This window comes from Schistocerca piceifrons, chromosome 4, assembly GCF_021461385.2.
Source record: "Schistocerca piceifrons isolate TAMUIC-IGC-003096 chromosome 4, iqSchPice1.1, whole genome shotgun sequence".
NCBI lineage: Eukaryota > Metazoa > Arthropoda > Insecta > Orthoptera > Acrididae > Schistocerca > Schistocerca piceifrons.
The window spans coordinates 605,814,587-605,835,832 of NC_060141.1; positions in this window are offsets into that span (position 1 = coordinate 605,814,587).

The window sequence follows — 21,246 nt, forward strand, 5'->3', positions numbered from 1 at the left end:
AATGCACAATTAAAATAACCAAGTAACGGATAGGAGTAGGTAAAGAGTAATCAGAAAGAAGTACACGATTTAAAAAATTCACTAACTTCAGTGTACAAAGCACTCTACAGTTGCTGATCAGTCCTTTTCCTTAGCTCGTTTATATCGCGTATTTTCCTTTCAATTGAGCTTGGCAATCATGAATATGTTTAACTACAGGTCATTGTTGAATGCACGAAAGAAATAGGAGAGACAGCGACGACCGCAGTTCTGAGTGTCAATCGAATATCACTGACATAGCATGTGTGCGCGTGTTTACCTTTCGTCGACGGCGGCAGTGGCTGTTGTCGGCGCGAGCTGTGAACCTGAGAATCTATTGTAAATCTCTCTCTACTGTTAAACAACAGTCTGATACATTTCCTACATCTTTGGTGGAGCCGAGACTCCTATTTATTCTCTAGCTAAGTTGATTGGCCTGGCACACGCTATGCGCGTGGAATAACGCGTATGTCGTTGCCCTCAAATCGCTCGCAAGCGTTAACTGTCAGTGCTCGGCGCGATTCTCTGTGCTAAGAGACTTAACAGTTTAACTCCTTACGAGTTGGAACCGTAATGTAACCTGTTGTGACGGCAGAAGAGGCAACACCGTGTTACTAGCGGAGGACGAAATGCACGCGTTTAAGTTCACGCAAGCTGGTGTGAGGAGGGAAGAACTATACTGACGTGAGGTCTGGAACATGACAAGGAATGACAATTCAGAAAGCGGACGTAATTAGTTTAATACTTAACTTTAATCCATTAATGATGAACGTCGCTCTTGACGGTACATGTTTCACAATGTTATCTGTTCATAATACATTCTTGAATAGGGCGCCTTGCTAGGTCGTCTCAAATGACATAGCTGAAGGCTATGCTAAACTGTCGTCTCTGCAAATGAGATGTAGACAGTGAACCATCGCTAGCAAAGTCGGCTGTACAACTGGGGCGAGTGCTAGTGAGTCTCTCTAGACCTGCCGTGTGCTGGCGCTCGGTCTGCAATCACTGATAGTGGCGACACGCGGGTCCGACGTATACTAACGGACCGCGGCCGATTTAAAGGCTACCACCTAGCAACTGTGGTGTCTGGCGGTGACACCACATAACCCTTTCTTTTTAAAGACAAAATTTTATATACTGTGGTTATAGCTTCACTACTGTAGTGTCAAATAAACTTTTAAATCATATTTTAGCCACATTCCTTATGACAATCATGTCAGAATATAGTTTAGGGAAAACTTTTCTATGTGTTATTAGTTCAATTTGCATAAACTGCTGAACGCTAACCTGAAATTTCGAAATCTAAAATGGTTTCTTCGCTATGGTGGACAAAAAGTTACGTTTTCACCAATTTTGACCAAAATTTAAGAAAAAAATGTTTCCGTTACTTACGTTTAGTTTGCATTTCCGTTATTGTCTATCAACCATTCCTCTAACTCGAATTATTCTGGGAGAGCTATTCCCTTGTTCTCCTTGGCGAGAAAAGCCGACCTGGCTGAGCTGGATGTGCTGCATTCGACAAACTGCACACGTTGCCCGTCTGCTTTTTCGGTGAATATCTTTGCAAGCACACTGCAATATCAGTCTTTTCACGAACATGGCGTCACGGCGAGACAGGTTTTCTGCGGAGCCGGGCGTCTCCGGCTCAGAGCGTCCCAGGGGGCCGTCACACTGCTTCGAACAATGGACTGCATAAATTTTCGCTACGCATAAAAAAAACCTTTTTGTCGAAACGTGCTGTACATATACACCTTTAAAAAAATTCAATTACAATAAAATCGAATTTTCGACCTTTTTGAATGAGAACCAGGCCTTAAGTGCCGCTTTTCCTAACCTAAATCCTTGGCATCACTTGACATAATTCATCTACATTCCAATGAAACCCCCCCACCCCTTTGAAAAACTTTATAAATGACAGTGCTGGAAAACCTCTACGCTATTTCATTTTCAAACAGCTGAGCAAAACTGAACGTACTCAGACATTTCTCTCTTTACTTATTCTGATCATCACTAAACTGACACACATTTTTTTTTTTGCGCAACGCAATCTGACTTCCAATAATCTCTACAAAATAATGGCCCTCACTAACAATAACCTATACCGTCATGAATCACTTACCTCACAGAAATCTTCGTTACTCGAACTACTGCAATACAGCATGCGCCAATACTGCCAGCTGAATAAAATACTCTTAACTACTGAAGGCACTAACTACTGATAGGCATAGTTAGCAAATGAAAGATTTATATAGAGAACAAACAATGCATTTACCTTAACAATATTCAAAATTCATCATATATATATATATATACCTCAAAGATTTTATTTTTCGTTCCTGAACTTTAATTTCTACTCAAAATTTTTCTATTGTTTCCTTTAGTGCTTGTTCAATGTACATATTAAATAACATCGCAGATAGGCTAAAACCCTGTCTCACTTCCTCTTCAGCCACTGCCTCTCTTTCACGCCTCTATATATATATATATATATATATATATATATATATATATATATATATATATATATATTAGTTCATGATATACAGTGTTACAAATTTACTCTTTCTGATGGACACACGTCCAGATCGTCCGTTCTCAAAATGCTGCCATCTCTCTCCCCACATCCACCACTGCTGGCGGCTCACCTCCAACTGTGCAACGCTACGCGCTGTTCACATCCAACTGCCCAACACTACAATAGCAAATAGTCCAACAATGCAAACCAGCGCCCGCATCTCGTGGTCGTGCGGTAGCGTTCTCGCTTCCCACGCCCGTGTTCCCGGGTTCGATTCCCGGCGGGGTCAGGGATTTTCTCTGCCTCGTGATGGCTGGGTGTTGTGTGCTGTCCTTAGGTTAGTTAGGTTTAAGTAGTTCTAAGTTCTAGGGGACTGATGTCCATAGCTGTTAAGTCCCATAGTGCTCAGAGCCACCATTTTGCAAACCAGCCACAGACTGCACACAGCACAGTCAGGAGTGTGCATACAGAGCGCTACGTGGCGCTACCAACATAGATACCTAAACAGCCTACTTACACATTATCCTTGTTTTTCTTTGGTTGATGTTTATCTTGTACTCTCCTTTCAAGGCACTGTCTATTTCGTTTAACTGCTCTTCCAGGTCCTTTGCTGCCTCTGACAGAGATACTATGTCATGGGTAAACCTCAAAGATTTTATTTTTCGTTCCTGAACTTTAATTTCTACTCAAAATTTTTCTATTGTTTCCTTTAGTGCTTGTTCAATGTACATATTAAATAACATCGCAGATAGGCTAAAACCCTGTCTCACTTCCTCTTCAGCCACTGCCTCTCTTTCACGCCTCTCGACTCATGTAACTGCCGTCTGGTTTCTGTACAAGTTGAAACTAACCTTTCGCTCCCTGTATTTTACCCTTGCTACCTTCACAGTTTCAAAGTGAGTATTCCAGGCAACTTTGTCAAAAGCTTTCTCTAAATCTATTGCCTTTCCTCAACCTTTCTTCTAAGATAAGTCGTAGGGTCAGTACTGTCTCGCATGCTCCTTCATTGCTCAGAAATCCAGACTGATCTTCCCCGAGGTCTGCTTCTACCAGTTTTCGTGTACTTCTGTTTAACTCGTGTCAGTATTTTGCAGCCGTGACTTATTAAACTGATAGTTTGGTAATTTTGACACCTGTCAGCAACTACTTTCTTTGGAAGTCGAATTACTATATTCTTCTTGATGTATGAGGATATTTCGCCTGTCCCATGTATATCGCACATCAGATGGAAGAGTTTTGTCATGGCGGGCTCTCCCTGTTCATCTCCATTACGTCCACTTCCCTTTCTATAACACTGCTTTCAAGTTCATCTCCCTTGTACATTTTTGCTTGATATTCATACAGCTGCTTCTCTTTTCCCCAAAGCCCTTGGTGGTATCTATCTTTTTCCTATTCATCTAAATCTTTACATCTGTTTTCCAGCCATTACTGCTTAGCAGTTTTGCACTTCCTATCACACTCGTTTTTTAACGTTTGTACTCCCTTTCGCCAGCTACATTTGCTGCATTTTTAAATTTTCTCATTTCATCAATTAGATTCAATATCTCTTGTGTCATCCAAGGACTGGCTTCATATTCGGTCTTTCTTACTCGGGACACTTCAGTTCTGTTGTACTAGGTAGTCATTTCTCAATGTTACAGCATCATCATAAATACAGTGACGTAGAGTTCAAAACTTAAAAATAGCGGTGACTGTGCCATCTTTCCTTGTAACGAAATAGAAGAACATCTGAGTTGTGACACATTTCGCAAAGAAGCTAAGTGCTCTTGGATTTATAAGCTTTAAGCCAAGCCCGTAACAGATATCGAATGCAGATTGTTAAAACATCAGCGAAACATGTATGCAAAATCCATGACACTTTTTGAATGAAATGTGTGTGTACTGGCAATGTATTACAATCAAAAATGCAGCGCGCTTGGTACAAATCTTAGGGCGCACCTTATTTGCCTGACGGTAGGACTGCATGTATGTTGGTAGAAAAAATTACGATTTGCACTCCATATATGTATCTACTACCGGCTCTTTTTACTATTCTGAAGTGTTATCATAGATACAAAAGTAGCTACTGTAACAAATCGAAATAACCATACGAGTAGTTACATCATTAATCTGCAATGAAGCACTTGAGACCGCGGGTCCTTATATAAACAAAAAGCACTCAGAAAATATCCCTGCTCATAACCAGAAATATCTCCATTTAGAGTTAGTCCTCAGATGTTACTCTCGTATACCGAAGACCCACAGAAACTCGTACACCTGCCTAATATCTTGTATGGCCCACGCTAGCACGCAGAAGTGCCGCAACGCGACGTGGCATCGACTCAACTAATGTCTGACGTAGTGCTGGAGCGAATTGACGCCATGAATCCTGCAGGGGTGTCCATAAACCCGTAAGAGTACGAGGGGGTCGAGATATATTTTGAACAGCACGTTGCAAGGCATCCTAGATATGCTTAATAATGTTGTTGATTGGGGAATTTGGTGGCCAGTGGAAGTCTTTAAACTAAGAAGAATGTTGCTGGAGCCACTCTGTAGCAATACTGGACGTTTGCAGTGTCGCATTGTCCTGATGGAACTGCCCAAGACCGTCGGAATGCACAATGGACATGAATGGATGCAGGTATCAGAAAGGATGCTTACGTACGTGTCACCTGTCAGAGTCGTATCTAGACGTACCAGGGGTCCAGTGTAACTCCAACTGCATACGTCCCGCACTGTTGTAGAGCCTGAAGCAGCTTGAACAGTCCCCAATGAGATGCAGGGTTCATGCATTCATGAGGTTGTCTCCAAAACCGCACATGCCCATCCGCTCGTACAATTTGAAACGAGACTCGTCCGACCAGGCAACATGTTTCTACTCATCAACACTTCAATTGACGAGCCCAGGCGAGGCGTTCAGTTTTGTGTCGTGCAGTGATCAAGGGTATACGAGTGGGCCTTCGACTCCAAAAGCCCACATCGATGAAGTTTCCTTGGATGGTTCACATGCAGACACTTGTTGATGGCCCAGCATTGAAATCTGCAGCAATTTGTGGATGGGTTACACTGCTGTGACGTTAAACGATTCTCTTCAGTCGTCGTTGCTCCCGTTCTTACAGGATCTTTCTCCGGCCGCAGAGATGTAGGAGATCTGATGATTTACCAGATTCTTGATATCCATGTACACTCGTGGAATGGTCGTACGGGAAAATCCCTACTTCATTGCTGCCTCGGAGATGCTGTGTCCCATCTCTCGTGCGCTGACCATATCACCACGTTCAAACTCACTTAAATCGTGGTAACATGCCATTGTAGCAGCAGTAAACGTTCTAACAACTGCGCCAGACACTTGTAATCTTATATAGGCGTTGCCGATAGCGGCGCCGTATTCTGCGTGTTTACATGACTCTGTATTTGAATACGTATGCGTGTACCAGTTTCTTTGCTGCTTCAGTTTATTTTATAAGATCGTAAATAGACATACTTAGTTTCAATGTCAAAATTGTGCCAGTGTTTATGTATTATGACGTTTGTGTGTAGCTCGTATTGCATATAGTTTTCGTTTTGCTACAATAAAATGTCAATATAAGTGTTCACTCAACAAACGCGATTAATTATACTAGTGATGACACGGCTCATATATTTGAAGTTATGTATAGGTCTCGGGTTTGCAACCGAGTAAATTCGTAGAAATCCTTCATCGTTTCGGTGAGTGTCACTCCTACATCTTCTTGCGAGCTGTGGAGATGGTGGGTAGGTTATCCCTAAGCCGTCGGCACACTTGCCGTGCTGTCGAACGTCAACGTTGAGCGTGCTAAGTTCAACGTGCTGCTGAACGCTCAAAAATGATGCGACTTGTGCATACGATACGTGGGCTCTAACGTGGTATACGCGATCACAACGCACTCCAGTGGCAGCTGCGGGATGTTTCTAGTTCGTAAATCACACTGTTTACTAAATGGACGCCTGTTATATTCCCACGTTGCTCTATTAAAACGCATATTTCCTCCATCGTCCACGAAAAGGAAAGTACCATGTCTAATCAGTAAGGCTTATAAAAGTTCCATTACAAACGGCGCGATACAAATTTGCAATACATCTCCACATAAGATGAACATCATTTCATCATTCCCACATTTTAGTAAAACCCCAAGGACAGCCTTACTTGATCACTGCTCCTACCCAGTAGCAGAATCTTTGCAACATGTGAATTACGAAGCGTAAAAGAAAAGGTGCAAAATATCTTTATACAACTAGCGCAAGCTGTCCTATAGATTAAGCCAATCGAACAGTCATCCCTCAAGAAAAGGTGAACTTATATTTACATAGCATAAAATATTATAGTATATACTTATATTAAACTAATAACAAAGTATCAGAACCTAATAGAAACGCAAATTTTAGGAAAAGAATTACTGTAAGTGTCGAGTCGCTAACCAATGCCCAAACATACTACTACATACGGATCAGTGACACTACTCACTTCGCTAAACCAACAACACTCTATTGACACGCAATCATAGCATGTTACCCCTTGTTGAAAACTTTAATCGTAGATATGTTACTAACTGAAATTTTATTATAAAAAACTGTACCAAAAGCAATGCATTTTGGATGGATCTTCAGTGTGTCGCTGTCTTCAAATAGCATACTCTCATAATATGGTTGCCACGAATATGGGGTTTCTCATCATTTTATTGGAACGAATCACACAGTTAACAGCAGGTTTTCCAGTGATTCTCAATTTGATGGTGCCCAGAGACGGCATACATACATACAGGCTTGAAATGAATGCCAATATGGCGCCTTACAACTCTGTACTGAAGGGAGACGGCGTGCGTGTGACGTAGGTGGCGTTGTGCCATCTCATTGGTCAATGCTCAGACGCACGCTCAGACTATCTCACATACTAGATATTGCTCTGAACGTTCGGAAAGACTGCCGAACGTGCTATTCCACACTATGACGTCAGAAACTCGGCATGCTCAACGCTCAAATTTCGGTTGCACGGTCCGTGTGCCAACGGCTCTACGCAGTAGGGCTGGCTAAAATTAACGTAACTGATAGAAATAACTGGCTACTGAGAAGTAACGGTTACTGTGATAACCACTCATCTGATACTGGCAGTTATTTCAATAATTGCCAATAGTGCCTGGCGCCATCTGTTGACCGAATGTCGTACTACGCTTTCGCGTCAACTCATCGAAGATCTGTCTACGAAGGAGAGGGAAATCATTTGGAAGGCGTTCTATAGGGCGTGAGAATAACTGTGAGACTATGCGCCATATGTTGTTAGGAACTGTGTACTATTTCGTCCGCCTTCGTTACTTTTAGCACAAACAATTACATAAAGTTAACATCAGAGCGGTGGCTGATACGAGCTGCAGTACAGGCTTTAACAAGTACGGTCGTTCCTATGAGCCACAGCCTTATATGTCCATTTAGCTTGGACGGGTAGTACAAAGAGAGTTACCATAAGGAATTCGAGCGACTGTGGAAATAACTGTCAGAGATCATTATTCTCCGTTGGCAGTTGTCGTTATTGGCTCACAGTTCTCGTTCTCTGGCAGTTATCGGACTACCACTACAGGTAACCTGGAAATTGGTAGCGGAATAACTGTGTGTCTATGTACCTGATTTGGTGATATTTCCAGAGAGGATAGTTTCTGGAATGAACAAATATTTTCGTACTTCTTCGGAAATGCGCTCGCCATCGCGAAAGAGAAACAACATATCAGAAAGCATAACATAAAACATTTTAAAATAAGAATTATTATCCTCATCATTTGTCAGGAGATCGTCAAAATATGTGAGTATAATCATTAACTGCTAATATTTACAGAATTGATACACTGTCAGAATAAAACACAGTTATGCACTTTTAATAGATTTATCATACACAAAATACCTGATATTGACTGTTGTGAACAGGTGCTGTCAAAACTGAAATATAGAATAATTTTTACTTAAGCTGGTCTAACAGTCTCGGTTAAGATTTGGAAGTTTTTTTAATGAATTACGAAGTTTTTTATTTATGTGTTCGGCGCTTTCGTCAGGTGTTATTGGTTTGTTATTTGTAGTGTGGTAAGATGTTTGAAGTGTGTGTGCATGTGGGTGAGGGGGGAGGGGGGGGGGCTGGCCGATCTAGTTTGCAGCGCCGGAATTTGCTGATGGTGAGTGACTTTTTTTTTCTAGTGTCATCTTTCATGTATTTATGGAGTATTGAATGTGTTTTTAAATTTATGTAGGGGTGTTTGATTTGTGGATTTTTGAGGTTGTGGTTTTGGTTTTATTTTCGAAGTTGTAGGTGTTGGTTTTTTGGCATTAGTAGTTGTGGTGGACCTACATAGGTCACCAGAAATGACCTATTCCTGATTTTCGTAGCTGTAGGTGTTGGTGTTTTGGTATCGTCATCTGTGGTTGACCTATATAGGTCAAGGGAAATGCCGATTCCGATTTTCGTAGTTTTAGTTGTAGGTATTGGTGTTTTGGTATCGTCACCTATGGTTGACCTATATAGTTCAAGTGAAGTGTCCGATACCTGCTGATTTTGTTGGTGTAGCGGAATGCTGTATTTTTTGTTTTTGTTCGTCATTTTCTGTTTTAGGATCGCGGTGTGGTTTTTTTACTATTATATTTAGCTTGTCCTCACCCTAAAACTCCCAACTTCCCGCGGCTGTCTCGTTACTTTGATTTTATTTCTGGAGGAGATGTTATTGTCTTATTTATATGTATCTTAGATACACTTAAAATAACAATTTCCGCCGTATTGAAGACGTCATGGGTCAAAGCAGAAGGGTGGAATCGGTCACTTCTGTATCAAAAAGTCTTTCAAACACTCTGTAAACCGTGTTTTATCTGAAAACAAGTTTTTAATAGTTGCTGACTTGCTGGCAGTTTATTGAAAATGTGTGTTCCTGAATATTGGACCCGTTTTTGGACCAAGGTAAGTGATTTTAGGTCTTTATGTAGACTGCTGTTCCTATTTCTAGTATTGATATTATGTATTGAGCTATTGGTTGGAAATACTTGCAACAAATTTCATTAAGGAATAAATATACTAGGAAGCAGTGGTCAGAATACTAAGTTCCTCTTGAATTTATACCACAAACGATTTTTATTACACGCTTTTACATGCTAAAAACTTTTGCTCCTTTGATGAGTTACCCCAGAATATGATCCCTTATGAAATAAAGAATGAAAGTATGTAAGCTTTTTTATATTTGTGTCTCCTACATCTGACATCATTCTCACTGCAAATACAGACTTGTTTAGGTGCTTCATCAATTCTGTGGTATGTCCTTCCCAACTGAATTTACTATCGAGTTTTAGTCCCAGAAATGTAACACTGTCAACCTTTTCGATCTGCATGTCTTCATATGTTATACACATGTTGTAGCTGGAGAAATCAAACAGTTTTCGAAATCTCACATAAAGCTTTGATTAGCGTACTCACTCTTTCCCCAATAGATCTATCTTCTACAGGACTGGAGTAAACGAATCTGTCACATTAAGTATATTTTTTGTTGTATTACAAGGCTGTACACTTATTCTATTAAGTGAACAGCACAAGAAATTAAGCTTCGAATTTAACCTGCAGTATTCAGTTTACATATTACTTCGTACAGAAAAACGCACGTTGTTAACATTTTACTTGAACAGTGCTGTGGTGAAGTTCCGCGTATTTTCTGTTGCAGCTACGAGAATAATATTTCTAATAGCGACCGATAACCTAAACGCATATAATATGAAAACTAATAATAGTTCTAACATCAACTGAAATGTACCCGGAGTTAATTTGCTAAGGTTATGACACGATTCGTACGACATTCCTGTCATTTCGCACTACTCGCAGTTGTACTGATAACTAAACTGATGGATTCCAACTATGTCATTATGTAACTGTAACTCCATCAGAGTATTAGGTAGTGAAAAATAACTTGACAGTTATTGATAACCGTTAAAAATAACGGTTCTGAAAGAATAACTGGAACCGTGATAACGGTTACTCCACAAGAACCATTTGGCCCACCACTCTTATGCAGGCTCTATAACGTGACGGCCGCCTCTCCCTGCGCCCCCCCCCCCTCCGCCCCCTCCAAGTTGGTGGATGGTGGGGATCGGGTGGGGCAGGGCGCTCCAATGCCAGTTTGGTCAGTCTGCCTCTAGATCGCGTACCGCACGGATCTCTCTCGCCTGCGAACGCTCGCAACATACTGTGGCCAGGTCCCTAACTTAGCTGGTAACTCATAATTTCTGTATACGTGGCCATCGTTGTTCCTGTTACAGATGGCTACTTTTACCACTCTGAAAAACTATTATGCAAAACATTAAAAGATCATAGACTGCTACAAGAAATAATCCCTCCTTAATACGGGTTTCGAAGAGACTAGACGCAGTTAACAAGCCGATCACGCTAGCGACGCATACGCTGTAGCGATATGATTGGTATTACTGAACCTTTTGATAACATATGGCAGCCGTCTTTCTCTGGTCACCTTAGGGAACTGGAGAGTCCAGAGGCGCCGTAAACTGCCTGAGCGACTTACCGTTAAGATACATTTTTATTTCATATGCCAAGGAAAGTAAATACCGAAGACCAAAACAAAATGCTGCCAACCTGGATCAGTGTATTGTCGAGAGTTTAAGGATGTAGCAATAGAGCCCATAATACAGATTTTACATGACAGTAGTAACTTAAGTGGACTGCTAGCATACGCAAATGACGTGTTCTCGTCGAAAGTACTGAGAGCAGGACAATTATAAAAGACAGTTCATGAAGCGCTCCATATGAACCTGAAGGATAGTGTCGAGGTCTCGGATTGGCATTAACACCTCACAAAAGTGTGTACCTCATGCTGGAACCAAACAAACAATAAATCCCAAAATAAAATTAACCGCTGTAAGACAATCCAGTTACCCCAAATTTAAAATGGTACGAAGTCTGCCAGTTATCAAAAGTCATATGTGGGGGAGGATGGTGGGGAGAGGAAGACAACGGGAGAGGTAGTCACTTGCGTCTTCATTTAGACACCGCTACTTCCATACCAGGCCTTGCCGAACGACAGTCGAATTGTGGGAGCTGGCTCGTGCAAAATCACTCGCACATCGCTGTTCTGTGTTGTGCTGCCCTTGTCGTGTGCCACAGCAGCGGCCAGCACCAGTATCGCTCGAAGTGCACCATATGACATCACACAGCCCCCAATTCACAGTTGTAGGGACGCTGCTTTCACCTGTAGTAGTTACATATATGAACTGGCTGGTACCATATTAAACAGCAAGAAACGCAAGTGGATATCTCACGGCTCTCACCCGATAAGGGCTCTGTGCCCCACCACAGTTGGTGTTCTCTATAGTGGGAAAACTGGGTTCGGGCAGAGTGGTAGAGTGCAGCTTCCACAGGCTCTAGAGTGTATGTACCAGTCATGTAGCAACAACATTTGAGAATGAAGCATGCCTATTCTTATTTACAAGTCGAGGCATAGCTATCACTATGATGGGTAGGTATGATATTTTCTATGAGGGCTGTGGTCAGTACTGCACTTGTACACTACATTTCCCCAAATGGTTCCCGCATCAGTATGTGTTTTATAGTGCATATTTAACATCAGACACCTCGATAGGATTTCTAAATGATGGCAGGCGACATATGTACAGTAATTCACTGAATTTTTTGTGAAATTAGCAAATAACGAACCGAAATCAATAAAATTTGTACCTAAAGAAGTGTTAAACCCCCTTTTCAGGTGTGGTCTTATGCTTTTAAAATGAATATTGTCTCGGTATCATTGAATTATGCATTGAAAATAGTAAATGTCAATCGAATTATCGTTTTGATTTGTACCTAGACAATAAAGTATCGTTGTTTGACGGTTTCATATGTTCTTATACAAAATTGTGATGTTTAGAAGCAACTGTACTACAAGGAGGCATGACATCTAGGACAATCAGTCAGTATGTTGTAGGATAGAATAGGGGAGGAACGTTTATTTATCTAAACAAACACTGTGAGTTTGTATCAGTACACTGTGCACCCTGTATTTAACACCGACCAAAAGTCAGGATCATTAAATTTGCATTCCAGCAAATATTTGACAACATAAACCAAGAGCACTTTAAGATATGTCCTTCACACATAGTCTCTCCATAACGATATGTACCTCACAATGACAGGTCCCCAGCGGTGCGATCGCCTTTTTGAAACTGTCTATGCGGTGATGTGGGGTAAGACCCTAGGTGTCAGGCACTGCAGCCATCCACATTGATGGGCCATTTTTTGCGAGTAATTGAGGAAAAAATTCGGAATTCTGTGTGAAAGTCAGTAGCATTAAAGAAGCTGCAGTACAAGTGTAGTTGCATGGTGTGATGGATAACATAAGAGTTTTCACATATGCGATGTTCTTGATTCAAATCTCATCAGGTGGAATAAGTTTTCGTTTTAAATCTTTATCGAAATGACTTTGATAGTCGTTTCTATTCAATTAATTGACTTAAATGTCATTTTTTAATTCCATTCCTTTGCGACATAATTTTAGCAATAACCTCAAATTTTTTACGTGTTCTCATGTTACTTCCTATCATTCATTCTCAAACTGAAATCTTTATTCATGTATTTTTACTCAATTTTATGTATTAATTTCGATTTAATTTCTTTTGTTTTATCACCCTGTGTTTTCTTTCACGATATTGCGTTCACTACACCTGTTCCTTATTTTACTGAAATTTCGTTTTACTTACAAACCCGCTTTCATTTAAGTTTTCTTCTGCTTTATTTTGTCCATGGTGCAATGGGTACTTACGTTATGTTTTAAACGTATTTATGATAATTACTGTGCAAAAGTTGCACATTTGGTAACAAAAATACATTTTTCATATCATTCCAAAAACATAAATAGATTGTTTCGCCTCTTGTTTTTGGCTAATAGATCGGAAATTTCAAAAATTGAATATTATGGTAGTTAAGTATAATTGAAATTATATTCACAAAAATTTCGATTGGGAAAATAACGATATAAAGAAAAAATGAAAAACTTCATATGTGGTTAAAATAATGTGCCAAAAGAATGGTCACAAAAATAACATTTAAACCAATTAATTGAATAAAATTAATGATCGAAGTAATGTCGATAAAGACTTAAGAAATAAAAACAAATTCAAAAACACTGATCCAAGTTTTCGAACTCAAAATCTCTTCTACATCAAACTGTTATCCTGCCCTTTACACCACACAGTCGAAGTATATGGTACAACTCTTTTATTGAGTAACACAAGCTCCTGAACCATTGTTTTCATCAATTACTGGCAATCGAAGGCCCACCAGGGTGAAGGGCTGAGGTGTGTGATACCTGGGATCTTAACCTACATCACCGTATAGACAGTTTCAAAAAGGCGATCGCACCAATGCGGACGTCTCCTTGTTAGAGTACAAGTCGCACCGGTTCACCACACTTGAACGTTTAAAATCACTTGACAAAGGCACGTCTCGAATGGGTATGACAGCCGAAGTTGTCCCTGCTTATAGAATGTCCCAATTAACTATGAGACCGTATGAGAAAGCGTATAGAGAAAGCAACAAAAATTAAACAGGTTAAAGATTAACAATGACGTATTTTCTGTCATAATTCGAAAACACAGAGCTGTGGGCAGGCTTCGCTGATGTTTTAATATTGCTTAGATACTAGGAGGACATTGACAGATATATCAGTCAATCAATACAGGAATCATGATTATGATATATGTTATTTCTCAAAGGTGTTTTTTTGTTTGGTCATTACGCCATGTGTCTCAAATTCATTGATAAAAATTGAGGACTAAGACATCATTTTCAATACTTCAGTCACTATTATTGACGACAAATTCACAAATAGTTTGAAGTTGTTGTTTTCGTTATAAACTTTATTTTCAAAACATTTTTATTCAGTCGTATTTGCCAATACTAACAGGATGCATTTTAAGATTTTCAGAGACAGCGCATGCCACCTGAAGCCTACAACGACATACTGCTACAACAGGAGAATGTTTTTAAATATCATGGTAAATCTGGTGAACAATTCAACCGGCCGACCGCTGTTATGACGGTTGCACAACACACACCGGAAGCCTACTGTGGTGTCACCGCCAGACACCACACTTGCTAGGTGGTAGCCTTTAAATCGGCCGCGGTCCGCTAGTATACGTCGGACCCGCGTGTCGCCACTACCAGTGATTGCAGAACGAGCGCCGCCACACGTTAGGTCGAGAGAGACTTCCTAGCACTCGCCCCAGTTGTACAGCCGACTTTGCTAGCGATGGTTCACTGACAAATTACGCTCTCATTTGCCGAGACGATAGTTAGCATAGCCTTCAGCTACGTCATTTGCTACGACCTAGCAAGGCGCCATTATCAATTGCTATTTATCTTGTGATGCATGTACCGTCAGAGCGATGTTCACCAGTTATGGATTAAAGTTTAGTATTCCAGAAGCTACGTACTTTTTTTACTAGACTCAACTCCTTTACTGTTCCAGACCTCACGCCAGCCTGCGTGAGCTTAAACGCGTGCCTTTCGGCTATCTCCTAGTGGCTTGGCTGTCTTGCCAAGTCACAACACCTACAGCGTAGAGGAAGAATGTACGAACGGCAAGACAGCTCGCGTGAAGCTGAATGATGAACAGTAAGCAATAGCTGAAGAAACAAAACTTTGTGTCACATTTTAGGAGCGGAAAGCAAGATTGCTTCACCACCTGTATGAACAACCGTTGCTGCCAATCTCCTACCACGGAGACGCATATCATATTCAAACTACCTGTACTCGTCTTGGACATCTCGGTCTCATCGATCCGCAGTGACATCAGGGACGCACAGCTTCTCCGTGTCTGCGATCACATGGTTTGCGACGAGATTTCAGTGGTTCCCGAAGACCCACTATGCGTTGTCGATCGACTTTCAACGGATACCATGAATAATAATCTCCCTTATGGATAGAAAATAATTCTGTTTTGTGGAGACTTCCCTCAAGTATTACCCGTCGTTACACACAGCTATAGAATAGCCATTATCGAAATCACAGTTGCACGATCACCCTCAAAGTCTCATACTAAAATTCGTAAGTTGACTCAGAGTACGAAATCAAAGAGAGATCTACCTTTCACTGAATGTTGACGCAAATTCGGTAACGGTGACTCATAAAATCAGATTACTTCAACGAGATGATCAAAATTCCAAACATTTTTATTGTAATTACGAAAATTTGTCATATTCTGTGACAAAGAAATCAATGAACAAAATGTTTCGCAGTTCAATGCGATTCTGAGCCAACAAATTTATGATTTTACTACAAATAACGAGTGTGTCATTTCCCATTATTTACCTGGAGTGGCAAAGCTAGTGGTAGAGTTGCCGCTTACCACGCAGGAGCCCCGCGTTCGATTCCCGGCAGGGGACTGGGTGTTATGTGTCCTTCATCATCGTTTTCGTCATAACTTACTCGCAAATAGCCGATGTGGCGTCACCTACAAAGGACTTGCAATACGGCGGCCGAACTCCCCCTAATGTGGCCTGTCGGCCAACAATACCATACGATCATTTTAATTTTTTACCTCAGTTCTGAACCTGTTCAACTTAAGGAAATATACAGCATCCACCTTTACCCCAAATAATTCTTGAATTCTTTAGATCCATTCGGTCTACTACCTTATCAATTGCTTTTAAGGAAATCTTAATACCAAGCAGAGTTTATTTAACGGTACAAGATTAGTTGAATATCTCAGAAGCAAAAGCCGCTAAATGCATTTTCGTCGATTTTCAGTTGAGCACACTGCCGTATTGATTTTCTCAGCACCTGCGCAATAAAAGAGGTTTTAGGACGCAAAATCTGCAACAAACCGTTTAAAATGGCCGAAGAAAATCGTGTTCGGCTGCAAAAGCTGCTAACTGCACGTTGTCTTTCGGTGCAAAGCGCTCTTAATGTTCAACTTTTGCAAAACCGTCAAGTTCGACAGACATGGCGGTCGCTTGCAGTGTCCAGTTACAAAAGCACGCTAATTAACATCAGACTTACCAATCTTGAAATTCAAAGCTAAACTGCAGTTTGTTAGGATTAGGAGGGATATTTTTCTTATTGAGAACTCGGTTGGCTGCGGTGTACCGAACGCGTACGTAACAGTGAATATAGCTCTCGCTACCGATGCACTGCCGAATACACGACGGTAAGCACAGTTCAGCTGATCAGCAGGATGTGCGTTGACGTATTTGAGTGAGTATTTTGAAGAAAATAAGTGATTTTGTGGACGGGTTAAATACAGAATATGGTACAGACGAAGTGGGAGTAATTGAAATAGTAGTAATACTGCAAGAAATCGAACCTGTAGTAGTGGCTGAAAATGACTAGAACGAGACCGCGGACGACGGTCCATCACGGAAAAAGAAAGAGCGACGTCCTGATCAGTGGAACAAAAAATGTTTCCAGACAGAAAGGTAAGAACAAGAAAAGTGTTATGAAAACCGTATTGACGCTAATTGTTATGATCTACGCAGAAGGCTGACATCTGGCATTTCCACACTAAATAAAGAAAAATCGCTTTCACGGAAGCAAAAACTAGAAGGAGATTTGTCTAATTCTTGGAGAGCCATTCTACAATTTTCAAGCTGGAGAGGGGAGGAGCATTCTGAAGAGGGAAAAAGTTTCAGCAAAGGGAACGGCATAACATCAATCGCAGCAGGTGTAGAAATTTCAGAAGCGAAACGCGGAGACGTCAAAAACCTTTTGGAGCTCAACTTTGTTGAAGACTGGATGGGGCAACGACGACCTCAAGTTCTAGACCGAGGTGTTGGATGAGTAGCAAGGCACTCCGAAAACGGCTCCTGCCACTGCCAACACTCAGAACGAGGAAGATGGCGGAAGCGAGAGAGTGTTGACGTCGATGTCACTTAAAAGCAATTTTCAACCAGTTTCATTTCCTTCAGTTCTTTGTTGCTTTTCATTTCCTTCTACTCTTTGTTGCTGTTTTAACTAAGATGCAACTTCCGGCCAATTTTATCATTGTATAAAATTTTATCGATGTTATACTAAGAGTCAATTTGGAACTTATTTTATTTTCTAGAATATCTTGTGATGTCGAAAGCACAATGATGTATTTTTTTAAAAAAAAACCCTAATGTTGAACTTTCATTACTGTTCTCTTTTTTACGCTAAATAAAACAGTTTTTCATGGCAAAATAATGTTACCTTCGTGTGTTTATATACCAATTTTATAGAATTTTCAGATTTCTCTTTGAAATTAAAACGTGTATTTGCATTAATTAAATTCCATCCTTTTTATCTTTCCTGAGATATCACCGAATGTTTGTTACGTAACTGGCTCGATATATTTGCAAAACCTGCTAACTGCATAAATCGGGTGTAAAAATCGCTAAGTCAGTATTTCGCGTAAGATTTTAGCGGATAAAACTTAATCGCAAGTTTCAACCATTAATACGGAGTAATTAATTATTTTTTTACTTATTTGTAATTAATTATTTTTACTCATTTTTTAAAAAGAAATGAAGTCTTTAACAGTTTGGATGGGACGAGTTGTTTGCGATTATCTCAGTTCCGCTTATCATGCAGTTTGTAGCTTTTTCATCTGGACTACTTAGTTGTTGCTCACGTAAGCGAGTACGCAAGCACTGCTAAATTCATTGACTCCGATAAAACTGTCTTCTGTTCCCGTCTTATCGTGGCTCCTCTCATCCAATCACGCCTTTCTAAATAATAAGAAAATAGTTCTCAGTAACAGTAGCCTTCGCTATGACTATTAATAAAGGACATGGTCAGATACATCTCATGATTGTAATTACAAAAACCTGTTTTTTCGGACTGACATTTACACGTGGCTTTTTTACGAGTTCGCACGCTCAGTGATGTCTATGTTTGTGCTAAAGACACATACAACCAAAAAGTAAATTATAAATAAATATAACAATTAACGTTGCATCCAACGAAGTTTTGTAAAATAAAGAATTTTTTAAAAAAAGAAAATTAATTTGAACAAGGCAATATCTGCTTTCAGTATTTTTATTACCAACTATACTGCATATAATGATAGCGATTTTTTACAGTGAGATTAACATTTGTCACTACTATTCAAAATATAATACACTTCTTTAATAAATACCTGCTTTTACATGCTTCACCATTTCTGTATTACCTATGATTGGCTGATCTGGATAAGGTGTGAATTATTTGAACTAGTCACCCAACCAACACATGCAATAGTGTAACGTGTTAAACGCCACCTGCGCTACTGGTGTTGTGAAAAGAGTCGACTTTATGTGGGAATCCTAACATGGCTGAGAGAGAGGAATATGAGATAAGGATCGAGGTGAGAAAAGGACGGGTGATTTTATCTTCTTAACATGTCGCTGACGATGTTGTCTCACGCAACAGTGCGCCACAGTCGCACACTCAGAGCGAAAACGATGATGCCTGTTCGCGAGTGTTGTTATTACCATCTGGTGAAGATAATGAATTGGCAAACTGTGATCTGACTCAGGCACCAAGCACCAAGAGGACACCTGAGTCGCATTCGACTGGCTGCAATCGTTTGTCAGTAGTGAATCTAGCAGAAGATGAGAGAGGGCTGCCTGGGCTCCGGGGTTTTGTGCTTTCAGAGTGCCCACTCTCCAGTGAACTTCCTACCTCAAAAACGGGCTTAGTACCTAGTGTGGAGAAGAGCAATGGCCAAGGAATACCTGTCGGGACTGGATGAAGAGAAGTTACCGTCATCTTAAGCAATTAATTAAATCATTATCATCAGCCAAAGAACATCTGTTATCCAACCTATGCCGCGACAAAAAATGCGACGTCCTGTGTATACAAGAGACGCATAGGGATGAGCGACAGAGACGACCAGAAATACCGGGCATGAAACTAGCTGTAGAAACACCGCACTCTCAGTATGGAAGTGCTATATTTGTAAGACCAGGTCTTCAGATAATCAGTGCTCACCGCACCGTAGAAAATAACATCGAAGTCATCTCAGTGGAGCTGAGTAACTGCGTGGTTACCTCTGTGTATAAGCCCCCTTCGGCTGCATTTTCCTTCACGCCACCCAGGAACTTCCATAACAGCAAGACGTCTGTAGTAATCGGTGACTTTAACAGCCATAGTCATTTGTGGGGATACTCTGAAGATGACGAAAATGGGGAGGCAGTCCTCTCCTGGGCTGAATCCTGCCAGTTGTCTCTTATACACGACAGCAAGCTACCCCCTTCCTTCAACAGTGGCAGGTGGCAACGTGGATTTAACCCTGACCTCCTCTTTGTGAGTGAAGACATCACACAGCTTTGCTCCAAATCAGTGTGCTCGCCCATACCAAAGACGCAACACAGGCCGCTACTGTGTCAAGTTCTTCCAGCAATAAGGCCACAGGAGGTGAATTTCAAACGGAGATACAATTTCAAAAAAGCTGATTGGAAAAAATTTGCTTTGTTCAAACTGTCAAACATTGCTCCCGGGCATCAATTCCAAGAGGGTGTAGGACAATGTATCTGCAGGGTGTGACACCTGAAACAGCTGCTCTGCTGGACGGATACTATCGACTATATGAAGAAAACCCTTATAGCGAGGAGACTTATCTGGCTGCGCAAAATACTCTCTCCTCAATCTCTGAGGCGAAGAGAGAACAGTGGATTAAACTGATGACAGAATGTGAGATGAGTAGAAGTAGTCAAAAGGCCTGGAAATTGTTACGACACCTTAACAATGATCCCTCCCAACCCAATACGCATACAAATGTGAAGGCAGGCCAGATCGCACACCAGCTTTTGAAAAATGGTAAACCTGACCATACCAGTAAAATCGGGAGACGAACCCTGGAAAGGGAGCCCGAACAAGAGGGAAACACTCTGTCTCGACCATTCAGTTTGAATGAGCTCGACTCAGCTCTAAATAAGTGCAAAGTCGGAAAAGCAGCAGGGGTAGATGACATAAGAAGTGAAAAGATCAAGAACTTTGGTCCAGGCGAAAAGTGCTGGCTACTCGAGCTAATGAATAATTGTGTCAAGAGCGGCAAGATACCAAAATCTTGGCGGAAAGCAAAAATTATAGCTATACATAAACCAGAGAAAGACCGGGATGACCCCAAAAGCTATAGGCCAATCTCCCTCCTATGCCACCTGTATAAGGTATTGGAAAGGTTGATCCTCCAAAGAAATACAGATATGATAGAACCATTACTGATCCCTCAACAGGCAGGATTTAGACAAGGGAAGAGCTGCACAGCACAGGTGGTGAATTTGACACAGCATATAGAGGACGGCTTCCAAAGGCGGCAGATAACAGGAGCGGTGTTTATAGATCTTTCAGCCGCCTACGACACTGTCAACCACAGACTCTTGTTGCTGAAGCTATACAACCTCACCAAGGACTACAAACTAACCTGTCGAATTAGAAATCTTCTGCAGAACCGAAGATATTTTGTGGAATACCAAGGACAAAGAAGCAGATGGAGGCAGCAGAAAAATGGGCTGCCACAGGGCAGTGTACTGGCACCCACCCTCTTCAATATATACACTAATGACCAGCCGTTACCAGAAGGAACACAAAGCTTCATATATGCAGATGACCGAGCAATCACAGCACAAGATCACAGCTTTGAGAGGGTGGAGCGGAAGCTAACTGATGCTCTGAAAGAATTAACTGCCTATTACAGGGACAATCAATTGAAACCAAATCCTTCTAAGACCCACACCTGTGCTTTCCACCTCCGAAACAGACA